The 12189-nt window shown below is 48.5% G+C and overlaps 1 protein-coding gene across 2 annotated transcripts in view; it reads right to left on the bottom strand.

Annotated features, from left to right (window-relative positions):
- SLC12A2 (solute carrier family 12 member 2) overlaps positions 1 to 12189 on the bottom strand; it is a 908845-nt gene that overhangs the window by 408552 nt on the left and 488104 nt on the right. The window lies entirely within an intron of this gene.

Raw genomic sequence — 12189 nt, 5'->3', positions numbered from 1 at the left:
CCACGCATGGCTTTAGAATGAAATCATCCATCTTGTGAAACAAAACTGCATCCCAACATTCCAAGGTACGGTGTACTAAGGCAGCTTGCTTATGCTGCAATATATGGCAAGGAAGCCATACTGCAAGACGTTTGAGCCATGCGTTTATATTTATCACCTTTAAACTTAATTAATAGGAACAGTTTAGTGTGTCACTATTTGGGGTAGGCAGTTTGTAATTCCCCATATGTTTTTATAGTCACAAACACAATGGTTTTACACCGTAGTAAACTGGGCCACTTCATTTTTACGTTCTTTTGCTAGATTTGCATTGGCTATTTGGCCATTGTTTTATCTCTCAAATTCAACAAGGACCAGTCCAGAGTTTTACATACTAGCCCAGGAATGTTAGGATGCTGTTTTTATCAGCACACGTCCACCACAGTCAGCAGGACAGTTCTTAATCTTTTGTAACACGCTTTATAAGGGAGACCAGTCTCCAAGCACTAGACAAGGATTTGAACCTGTGTTGCTCTGCGTTGTCTGCTTCCAAGATAAACGCATTGCCCCCACCTCCCCGAACGATCATCCAGCCCTCCTTCCCCTTTCTTCTCCTTTGGGCTCTGGGCATTTTTCGTTAAGTACCGAAACATGCATTATTTTTTGTTTTGCTAGTTTGATGCACCAACAATACAGTAAAATGCATGCCAATATCCTGCTTGAACTTTAATGTGAGTTAAGAGCGGTTTGCGTTGCAATGATCAGTATATGATCATGCAGAGTAAGAAAACCAGGGCAGATGTGGTTGCTAAGCCTTGCAATTCATAAACAGGCTAGTGCATGTTAAATTCATTTCTAGAAACTGGTCTGGCAGACAGATTTTAAGGAAGCCCCCCGACTGTAGTTATTGTGAACAAGGGAACTCGGAGGTTAGGCAATACACAATCAAGGTATCAATTGAGAGCAGTAAAGGCTTTTTTCAGAAGATTGTGAGTGGGGTCAGGGGTCCACAATGAGTCCACACAGTGAAGCACACAATATTTTAATTTAGAAGTATTGCATAAAAAAATTATATTTATTCTAGAGTCAAACACTAAAAAATGAAACAAGCAGGCGAGATCGCACAACACTCAATAATAAACATATGTACAGTCACTATAGGTTCTATACATGCATTCAATGACTTAAATCAATAAAAGAAGGTAAGTGATGCAGTAAAATAAAACTAAGACACAAGAAATAGGCTCTAGCTTCAGAAGTCCAATCCCCTATGAAGTGTGGCCTTGTGCCGAAAAAGTCAGAATACTTCTCCACAGAATGTATATGATGCAGGTAAAGTACTTGCGTTAGTGACTGTTCGAGAAGAGCTGCCATAAAGTTACTGGTAAGTAAAAATATTTCAGGTTTTACTGCTTGGGTGTGACGTCCAAAAAGCAGATACAAAGACTTGTTTTCAGTATTATCCTATGGAGGACAGGGGGAAACAAATGCTTTGCATTTACTTAGCCCCCGACTCGGATTTTCCCAGATGACTTGATGCGTCGAGTGGATGGCACTGAAGGTTTTTTTCCCGCCATTGGCTGCGCAGCGGTGCCCAGGAGCTGTGGGTGCAAGGACTCTTTCGGTCAGGAGCAGAGAGCAACGCTTGGAGATGGAGATCTGCATAGCGCACCGATGGAGCCCTCTTCAGGACACTTCACAGGATGGAGAGGGCTGGGGGGGGGAGATTTCCAGCAACAGCCACCACACAGACGACGGCAGGCGTCCTTCCAGTTGCGGTGGAAGAGGAGGATCCCTTGAAGCTGGAAGGCTGAAATATGGCAGGAAGGTGATTTACACCACAAGCTGGCGACAACTGAAGTTCTGGCTGCAAACGTGGAACAGCGAGAGTTCTAATGAGGTAGCCCACTGGAGAGCTGGTTAGTCCACCGGGTGGTCCAGAGAAACCTCCAAGGGCTCAGGACGGCTGGATCCTCGAGATGTCGAGACAGATAACAGTCCAGGGGTTGAAGCACTGCGCAGATCAGGTAGTCCAACAGGGCTTCACTGGGCCATACACAAAGGGATGCTGGGCATCCTCAGGAGTCGAATTCAGATGTTCAGTCGGCTGTTTTTCTAGGAGGGACTCTTGGCTCTGACCCAGATCTGTGCAAATGGCGGCAGGAGCCATCTTATACAAAATCCAGCTTGGAACCAAGTGTAAGCCAGCCAATGGCAAGGTTCTGCACATCAGCCAGTAGCTGTCCAATTAGGGACAAGGAACAATTTACTTATCTGCAACTATTGTTCTCCAGCATGGGTCTGGTATGGATTCACATGCTCATGAATATTCCCCATCATCAGGCCGAAAAACCATGGTAAACGAAAAAACAGTTTCACTTTCACTTACAAACTGTCTTTCTCCTATAAACCAATCACTGAGCTATGGGTCATACTGCCCCAAGCCAATAACTGCCATCTCCCTAAACCCCTCTGGCAGGGATCTTCAGATAGTAAAGTGGCAGTATGACCAAGAAGAGCCGCAGAGAGGTAGGATTTGCATGTGAATCCATGCCAGACCCACACTTGAGAACAACAGTTACAGGAAAGTAACTTGTTCCTTCTCCAGCATGGGGTCTGGCATGGATACTCTCATGAATAAAGAAAACATAGCAGTACATACACAACCACAGGAGATGGCAAGGCTCAACAGAAGCAATTACTCTTACCTCTGGACCAGGCTCACCTTCAAGCAAACAGGTTGCATAAAACTGCTTGGCCGACCCTGGACTCTCTGGAATCCCGGTCAACGCAGTAGAATCTTGTGAAGGTGTGCATAGAACTCCACGTAGCAGTCCAGCAGATGTCCAGCAGGGGGACCTCAGATGGGAACGCAGTTGTTGCAGCGATTGCTCTGGTGCAATGGGCTCTCGGATGGCCGGGCAGCGGTAAGTCTGCCAACCGTTGACAGAGTGTGATACAGCCGGAGAGCCACCTGGAAATGTAAGCCTTGGACAAAGCTTTCCCATGTTTCACAGGACCAAAGTTCATGAAAAGTTGAGAAGTCTTCCTGAAACTCTGTGCGAGCCGCATAGAACTTCAGAGCATGCGCCACATCGAGCGAGTGCAAAGTCCTTTCAGCCGGCGACGACAGCGGCGCGGAATAAACACAGGCAACACCAAAGGTTTGTTGAGATGGAATTCCGACAGGACCTTTGGCATAAAGTAGGGGTGCATCCGCAGCACCACTCTTGTCTCGTAGAAAGTCCGATAAGACCACTTGCAGGTCAGGGCCTGGATCGCACCTACCCTCCTGGCAGAGGTGATGGCCACGAGAAAAGCAGTCTTCAACTAAAGGAACTTGATAGGAGCTTGATGCATAGGCTCGAAGGGCCCCAACCCATGAGCCTTGGCAGTAGCACGTTGAGCTCCCACGCCGGGGCAGGCGCATTCACCGGTGGGAACGATCGAAAAACTCCTTTAAGGAACTCCTCGACTAGACGGTGTGACCAAGCAGAAGACCGTTCCGGAGACATGGTGTAGCGGGAGATAGCGGCCAGATGCACCTTAATGCAGGCGTGCGCCAGCCCAGCCTTAGCCGACGTCAATTTCAGAAAGATCTGAGGGGCTGTGCCCCTCAGAGGGTTGATCTTCTGCGACCGGCACCGAGTCACAGAACGCTTCCATTTGTGCCCGTAGCACTTAAGAGTCGACGACGCTCTGGCAAGGATCTCCCTGCAGTCCGCCGGCAGCTCGTACCCACCGAACTCTAGGCTGCAGGAGCCGGACCTTCATATTCAACTATCCTTGTTCGTGGTGCAGAATTGCGCCTCCTTCTCTGGCGAGCAGATCCACGACCACTGGCAGCTTGACTGGAGGTGATGTTGACAGGCTGCAAAGGCCCGGGTACCGAAATCGGCCTTTGCCACGCCAGTAGAGTAGAGCAGTAGAGGCAACGACAGGCACGCGTACAGGAACAGGCCTTCCAACAGGCAGGAGAACGCTTCCCCCCCATGCTTCCCAGCAGGCAAATCTCTGGCAACTGGAGTTTGGCGCCATCGCAAACAGATAGATCTGGGGTCTGCCCCACCTGAGGAAGAGGCTGTCCATTTGATCCTGCCGAAGCTCCCACTGGTGGCAAGAACGCAGCTCAATGCTGAGGGAGTCTGCAATGGTGTTGACTTCTGCTAGGTGAAAAGGAATGGAGTAACATCTCCTGGGTGACGGCCCAGTGCCACAAGTCCTGCGCCTCTCTGGAGAGTTTTGGGGATCTGATGACACCCTGCTTCCTGATATAGAACATCGTGGTGGTATTGTCTGTGAAGATCCTCCCCACCTTGTGGGATAGAATGAACGACCTGAGGGCCCAGAATACTGCTCGCAGTTCCAGAACATTGATGTGGAGGGCCCTCTCCTCCGGCAGCCACAGGCCTCTGGCGTGGAGACATCTGGTGGGCGCTGCCCAGCCCTCCAGGGAAGCTTCCGTGGGGACTGTGTCCTTGTACAGGGGACTCCGGAAATCAGTGCCCCCATCGATGTTGGGAGCGTACGCCCCACCACCTTATCACTCGACGGATCAATCCTGTCTGTGATGCTTCCAGACACTTGGACCCACCGAGCGTCCAGGACAGGCCCGGCTCGAGAATGTATCATCTAGGTGGGCCAGAGGTGTTATGGCGGGTGGGGGGGGTCCAATTTCCAGTTGGTGTGAGAGTAGCCTAACCCACTCCAGAGCTACATTATATAATAATAATTTTGCATTTATATAGCGCTATGAACCCACAGGTATCTGAGCGCTGCTTATTAGAAGGATGAAAGGCTGAGGTTGGCCCTGCTGGGATTCGAACCTGCCTCAGCAGACTCTACACAGATGTCAAAGCGAGCACTCTACTCGCTGTGCTATCGTACCGGCATATATATAGCCTTCCAAGCCTCTGGCACAAACAATATACAGGTTAGATTCTGTTTCCATACAGGCACTATGGACAGTTTTCCAAACTGCATGAGCTAATGAGGATCAGTACTTTATAAACAGCCGCAGCCATGACATCCTCTGGCCGGGCAGTCTTCCATACATGTTTGGTCAGAAACCCTCCAGTACAGAAAGCACTAAAACAGGGCCCATACTCACCATCTTGCCCTAGTCCCTGGCAGGCAGGGCAAACGGCTAAACCTGCCCAAGTACAAAGGATACATTCTGATTAGGTAGGAATCATTATGAGAGGTGCCCTTAGAGTAAAGAAGAACAAAGTCATCATTATTGCCGTGACACATTTTCAGGCAAGGCAGGCTGCCTCACACCCAACAAGAGACATTCTGAAAGTCCCATTCTTGGCATCTTCAATTAGGGCAGGCATCAAGCATTATTAGGTTGGCACTCTGCATGCAGTTTGTGTAAAAATTAAGAGCTCTACAAAGTCCGTACCTGCACATCTTACACATTTTATTTTTAGTTTGGGCTATGATGTGACACCTTTAATCTGAAACTATTGTATTCAAGTACAGTAAAGTGGGAGTTGGCAAGCGAGAAAGGACACACCTACTACCTGCCCCTAGCCACCCAAAACGCACCCCCTTGCCCCCCCCAGAGATCTCTTTGAGCTCACTATCAATATGAAATTTCACACTTTTGTCTGCCAGTAATTTCTAACAGCAGCCTGCTGACAGTGTATTGCAGAAGTAAATGGCTAATAGTGTAATAAATATGTATTGACCAAGTGCGCTATTAGCCACTTGATTATTATCTGTTCCTTGCACTGAAGTCCTGTTAAAAACAAGCATTGACAAAGCCAGGTGGCTTATGCATAGGTATTACATAGGAATTTGCCAAGCACTGCTATGAAACGTCTAGGTAATCACATAATTTTCCCGGCACTGTTGCAAACCTATGGCTAGGTAGTACCACCATAGTAGCAGTGCCTAGCAAATGCCTACCACATACCCAACCAAAAGCTCAAACCGTTGGTTTTGTCCTTGCCATTTTAACATAGAAGCACATCTGTGTTCTTTCAATTTTTTTTCCATTTGTAGAATTCAAACTGCATATATATTTATATATATTTATGATTAATTTGGTTAGACTTAAGGTGTACTCCCCCCCCCCCCCCCAAAAAAAAAACACTTTGAACAAAAAACAATAGAGGAAAACAGGAGCAAGACGTGATTTTTTTTCTCTCCAAAAAGCTGTATCTCGACAAATGAGAATAGTCCTTTGATAACTGATTTAAAGGGGTAATTTTCTCTTTATCTTTGAAAACTCCCTTACAAAGTCATCCATGCAAAGATATTCCGTCAGTTCTTTCTTGTATGCTAATATGGTCAGATTTTCTTTGCGATCATGAAGCATTGAGCGCCGAAAGGCTGCGACTACACGGGACATAGTAGAATATGAGTTCTCACAGGATGCATTTGAAATGCCTATGACCAGTGCAGAGACATTTCATGCAGTCCTGGAAAAGCATCTGCATAGTTGTTTAGCACTTCACAAATTGTGGCAATATTTGAACCTGCTGTGATTTTGAATCATGGCTATCTCCCAAACAGATGAGCTCTCTCGTGTAAACCCTGTCTCAAGTCCCTGCTAGCTATATTTCTCATAGACCATGCTCTCTGAACCTACCTCACTATTACTTAAACTGCTCATTCTCAGTGTACGTCTCCCTCTCTTACTAAAACCGTCCCATGCACCCTAATGTCAAATGCACCACACTCTACTGCGGCGCCTCCTCCCATTTTTCTTCCTCACTCCAACCCCAACCCACAGTGCTGTCTCCCTCATGCAATTTATCTCTCCCTGCACCTCATTCTGACATGTGGTGTATCTCTCCTAAAGAGGCACAGCACCTCTCCCTCTGCACCCGTCACTTTCTAACCCTACACAGCAAAGAAAGCAACAACAACAAACTACCAGCCACTACCCTGTCTCTCTTCCTACCTCCTGCTGCAAATACAAAAGCCGAGCAGGGCAGCAGAGCTACAGTGCCTGGCACTGAGAGCACCAGGCTGTCCAACCTTGTTCCCTGCCAGGCCAGCCTGTCCTTCGTTCTCACTGAAGCTGGTAGCACGACACCAGAGTGTGATTTAGGATGTGCGGGCCTGTTCCCTCACTGTGGTGAAAACTCTTCCATAGTCACAATTACAGTATATTGGAATTTCCAAGTACTTTTTGCTTTACATCAGATTTTGCACTCAAAGTTCCAATACGTGAAAGGTGCGTCCTGCTGCTTTTAATTCAAAATAATCTTTTTTTGTTCAAGTAAAAGTGCATGTCTTTAAAATATATTTGTGCAATATTTCCTATTTCCTATTTAATTCCCGGCCAGGTGTCAACTAAAGCCAAAATGAAACTGTTTTTTTCTTGAACTAAACTTGGCAATGATGCACACAGCTGTTTTTATTGTGATCAGCATGCATCACGGAAAGCACAGGCTGCCAGTAGAGTCTACCGGCTTCAGTGAGAAGGACAGGCAGTCATTTTTTTCTCTGATGTACCTGACAAGACTGTCAGTCCTGAGTCTTCTGCCAGTGCACGGACTGCCAGTTTCTGGCTAAAATCTCAGTGTGCCAGTGCCACATACTTGCAAACATTTTGTGACCAAAAATATGTAGGATTTTTCAAGTTTCAGAAATAAAAATTCCCATGACATCACAGGAAAATACAAAACATACATTGTTGGCACCATTGAAGCATTCTAAAATACACAACCTATGAAACAGCACCACATGGAAAGATGTTGAAATGTTAAAAATGTATAATTATGTGTTGCATGCTTGGTTCTGCAGCCTGCCGTAGAGTTACATAAATGACTACTCACCACTTAAAGCAGTAGGATCTGTCACTGAAATCAACCCTATGAGGGAAGAGAAGAGTCAACAGCTACCCCTTGACAACCGTCTAAAGGAAGTAGGCCTATAGAAGGCAGATAGCTAGTTTATACAAATACTGGCTACTGAAGGTCATGGAGATTAGTGATAATTAAATGTATTCATGAGTTCAGACACACATCTAAAAGCTTATAGGTTCATAACAGAAAAACCAAATGAACCATAAACACATTTAGGCCTATCGGGCTTACAAAGAAGAGTTGCAAACTGTTTTATACACCACAGTTGAGTGAGTGAGGGTTAGTAACATGTATATAGTGTGAATTCAAACACTACTTTAAGACTGGTAGTATGTTATTGTTGTCAACGCATTTTTATGTTGGTGTTTCTAGTTCGGGAAGGAGTCAGCCTTGACTGGGATGAAAATGTTCGCAGTTGAAGGGTCCAAACTTTAATCAGGACATAGTTCAGGGTAGTGAACGCCTAAACGAGCAGATGACACGAGAGTGTCAGATATAGGGTGACCTCACAGAGATTTTCTGTGCAGAGAACTGCGTACTATGAGGCTACCTTTGTAATATCAGCGGTTGAACATGAAATTATGTTGGTGCCTGCACAGGTTTCTGGCAGGGGGTCCGTAGCGAATGTCTACAGAGAGAAGGGGTAACAGCAGGTTACTCCCCTGCTGTAGGGCAGGCTGCAAGTTCAGATTATTTGTAGGCTGTAAGACTGCTTAAAAAGCAGTAGCCTACTACCTACAGCCTAAATCTGTAGGGTTGGCAAGTATGCCACCCCGGGGCTATGGCAGACTGGCCTCTGCCTCCTCCACCACCTACCTGCAACTGAAAATCTACTCTCTGTCTCTGAGTTGGACTGGCTCCAACGTAAATTGTAGGCGCACTGACACTGCAGCTGGCCAGACCTGTGTCTGCATTCACTGCAGTATGATGTTTGTGCCAGCAAGGGAAGGGTGTTTAGGCTTGGCCCACGCCTGCGCATAGTGAGGGCACGTGAAAATGCTCGATCAATGCGCAGGCATGGGCCAAGGCAGCCTGTGCACAGATCCAGCACCAGCTGAGCAGCCTTGCTTTGTGTTGCTCTGTGTGCGTGCGCTGTGAGTGACTTAGCCACTTACTGCAGTGCTCCAGGGTTAAGGGCAGGCGGGCTGCTGCGGCTGCTTTTTGGGTCCAAAAAACGGCCGCATCTAATAGCATCCCACCTGCCCTTAACCCTATTCTTGACCAATGTGCGATCTTTGTGCATGTACCATTTTCTTTTGTTCACGTTCATTAACGGAACTAAAAGGAAGCAGTACAGCACACAAGCAGCAACAACTTTTGGTCCGAGCACAGGCCTCCTTTCTAGGGGGGGGGGGCAGATCAGTTTCTTGGGGGGCCTGGCCCCCCTTCCCTCCCCGCTGGAGCCGGGCCCGGTCCAAGAACTCCTGGAGGGGGGCGTTTTTGCTGAGCCTGGACCCCAGGAACAGAGCGTCCTAAGGTGGAACTAAGCAGGACTTTGGATAATTCACAGAGCATCCCAGATCCGTCAGCAGCCGGACGGTCCTGTCCGTGTGGAGGATGGCAATTTCCCTTGAACTGGCCTGGATGAACCAGTTGTCGAGGTAATTATAAGTTACTCACTGTAGTGACTAACGTACACATAGTCCACTTTCCTCCATACTGCATGGGCGTCCCTTGGTAGGGACGGGAGACAGAACCCTTTTCACCAGAAAAAACCTTCCCCTTAAATTTAGAGATGTGTGGCCCTGGGAGCATGCGCTCCCCTAACTGCGCCCACCGGCGCCACTCAGTCCCCATTGATGAGTCAACAATATTACCATTGCCTAATGGCACCAGTTTTATTAAAGGGTGGGGGGGTCGTGGGGGGGTATGGATGAAAGGGGACTATGGACTAGGAGTATGTTAGTCACTACGGTGAGTAACTTATAATTACACCCTTTCCTCCATACTGCATGGGCGATTACAACTGAATGTAGCCCTCCTTAAGAAAACAAGTTCCTTAACACTGCCTGCCGAATGCCGCGTCTGACCTGGAGCCAGCATCCAAACAGAGCTTGCGGAAGGCTGAAGGAGTGGCCCACGTGGCCGGCCACCTGATGACCTGCCACGGGACATGTCTCTGGAATGCAACCGCCCTGGCCTTGACGCTGATAGCGTGGGCATGCAGGTTCGCTGAAAGTGGTTTGTGCTGCCCCTCATAGGCCTCCTTGATGGCTGAAAGCATCCACCTTGCTATAGAGGCCTCAGAAGCTTGATAACCCGGCCTTGCCCCCCCCTCCCCAAAGGTGACAGAACATCCGACTTGCGGAAGTTCTTGGTCCTGTCCAGATAGAATTTCAGAGTGCACCTGACATTTAGAAAGTGCAAGACCCTTTGAGCATGCTCCTTAGGGTCCGCAAAGGAAGTAGGTGGCTATCTCCTCATTTACGTGGAACGCAGAGACTACTTTAGGTAAGAACGCGAGATGCGTTCTCAGGACCACCTTATCCCTGAGTTAAGTAGTGTAAGGTTCTGAAGCCACCAGTGCCTGGATTTCGCCAACCCCTACGTGCAGATGTAAGACCCACCAAGAGAGCCGTTTTAATGGTGTAGTCACTAGTGTCTGATGTCCGCGGATGCCATTGGTTCAAAAGGTTTGTGCGCCAAGGCGCCCAACACTATGTTGAGGTCACACACCGGGTGTGGTTTCTTGATGGGCGGGTAGAGCCTGGTGAGGCCCGCCAGATGTCTTAACCACCAGGTTGGAGGATGAGAAACCCTCCTCCGAGTTCCGGTAGTCCCTCCCCGATGGCTGCCAGATAGGTACGGCATGTGTATTTGCACACCAGAGTTCAAGACGTGAGCCGAGAAGGATAGTACGTCATCCAACGTGCAAGTAAGCAGATCAACCTTTCTTTGACTCCGCCCAGTGGCAAAACCTAGTCCATTTGTTTTCGTACTGGTTCCTAGGAGCATCGCTCCTAGCGCCCTGTATGATGTCTAGGTTAGCCTGTGACAGCCGCAGATGCTTTAGTGTGGCCTGCTCAGGAACCATGCTGCAAGGGCTTACTTCTGCAGGTGGGGTGGATGACTGCTGCGATAAAAGATGAGCTGGGCCCAATGGAAGGCTTGTCCGAGAGACTGAGCAGCTATGAAAACCATGGTCTCGTAGGCCACCAAGGAGCTATCAGAATGATGAAGAGGTGGCGTGATTCTCTTATTTTGCAGATCACCCTGTGAACCAGGTGAGTGGGAGGAAATGCTTATGCGCTCATGCGGTTCCACAGTAACTGCAAGGCGTCGCCCAGGGAGCTGGGGCCCTGTTATTGCCAAGATGAGAACTGCGGGCACTTCTTGTACCAGGTGGCAAATCGATCCACCCGAGGATGCTCCCATCTGCTGAAGATCCCCTGAAGGATCCGACTGTTCAATTGCCATTCGTAATTGTCCGCTCCCAGTCTGCTGAGCCTGTCTGCCTCCAGGTTGGAGTCCCCCGGGAGTTGGATTGCGCTCTCAAGTAAATGTTGTTCCAGGGTCCACTCACAAATGCAGACCGCTAGACTGCACAGAGGAAGGGACCTGGTGCCACCCTCTGGTTGATTTAATACATGCTGGTGGAATTGTCTGTTTGAATTAGGATCATCTTGCCACTGATAAGTGGCAGAAAAGCTTTGAGACCGAGCCAGATAGCTTTCAGCTCTAGCCCATTGATATGGGCCTCCAGTTCCTGGAAGGACCAGACTCCATGGACGCTGTGGTTGTCCAGGGTAGCCTCCCCCCAGCCTTCCAAGGAGGAATCCGTGGTGATGGTCACTTGCTGCTTGCTGGAAGCGTCTGCATGTCTGCAAGTTGCAGTCCGTGGACAACCAAACAAGGTCCTGGTGGAGGAAGGGAGGAATGCTGACAAGTTCCGACTGGGAGCCCCCCTCCTGATTCCATCCTCATTTTGAGCCTTGTGTGAGGTACTTCCAGTAGTAACGCCGCTGTGATACCCAAGAGATGCTGGTACCACCAAGTTGATGCCGCCTCTCTGCTGAGAAAATTACCTGTAGCCCTCTTGATGGCTGTGATCTTGTCTCGAGCTTGTGTCCCAAATGAGGCCCAGAAACATCTTGAGACTGATGGAAAATCCCAGTTCGTGGAGTGTTTTTATGAGGGCAGAGGAAGTTTGCTGGACCGCCTCTGGGGATCTCGCCCTGACAATCCAGTTGTCCAGGTAGACATGGTGACCTTGGGCCCTGAGAAGGGCTGCCACTGCATTCATCAGTCTGGTAAAGACCACAGGGGCTGAGTTGAGGCCAAAGGGTAGAACCTTGTATTGGAAATGGAAGGCCATGATCCTGAACCGTAGAAAAGACTGATGAGGCTGCCAAATTGGGACATGTCCTTCAGATCCAGGGAGCACATC

The sequence above is a fragment of the Ambystoma mexicanum genome, chromosome 6p (assembly GCF_040938575.1).
Source record: "Ambystoma mexicanum isolate Mex_15411 chromosome 6p, UKY_AmexF1_1, whole genome shotgun sequence".
Classification (NCBI taxonomy): Eukaryota; Metazoa; Chordata; class Amphibia; order Caudata; family Ambystomatidae; genus Ambystoma; species Ambystoma mexicanum.
The sequence above is the reverse complement of the archived record's forward strand: the minus strand, read 5'-3'. Positions and strand labels throughout refer to the sequence as shown.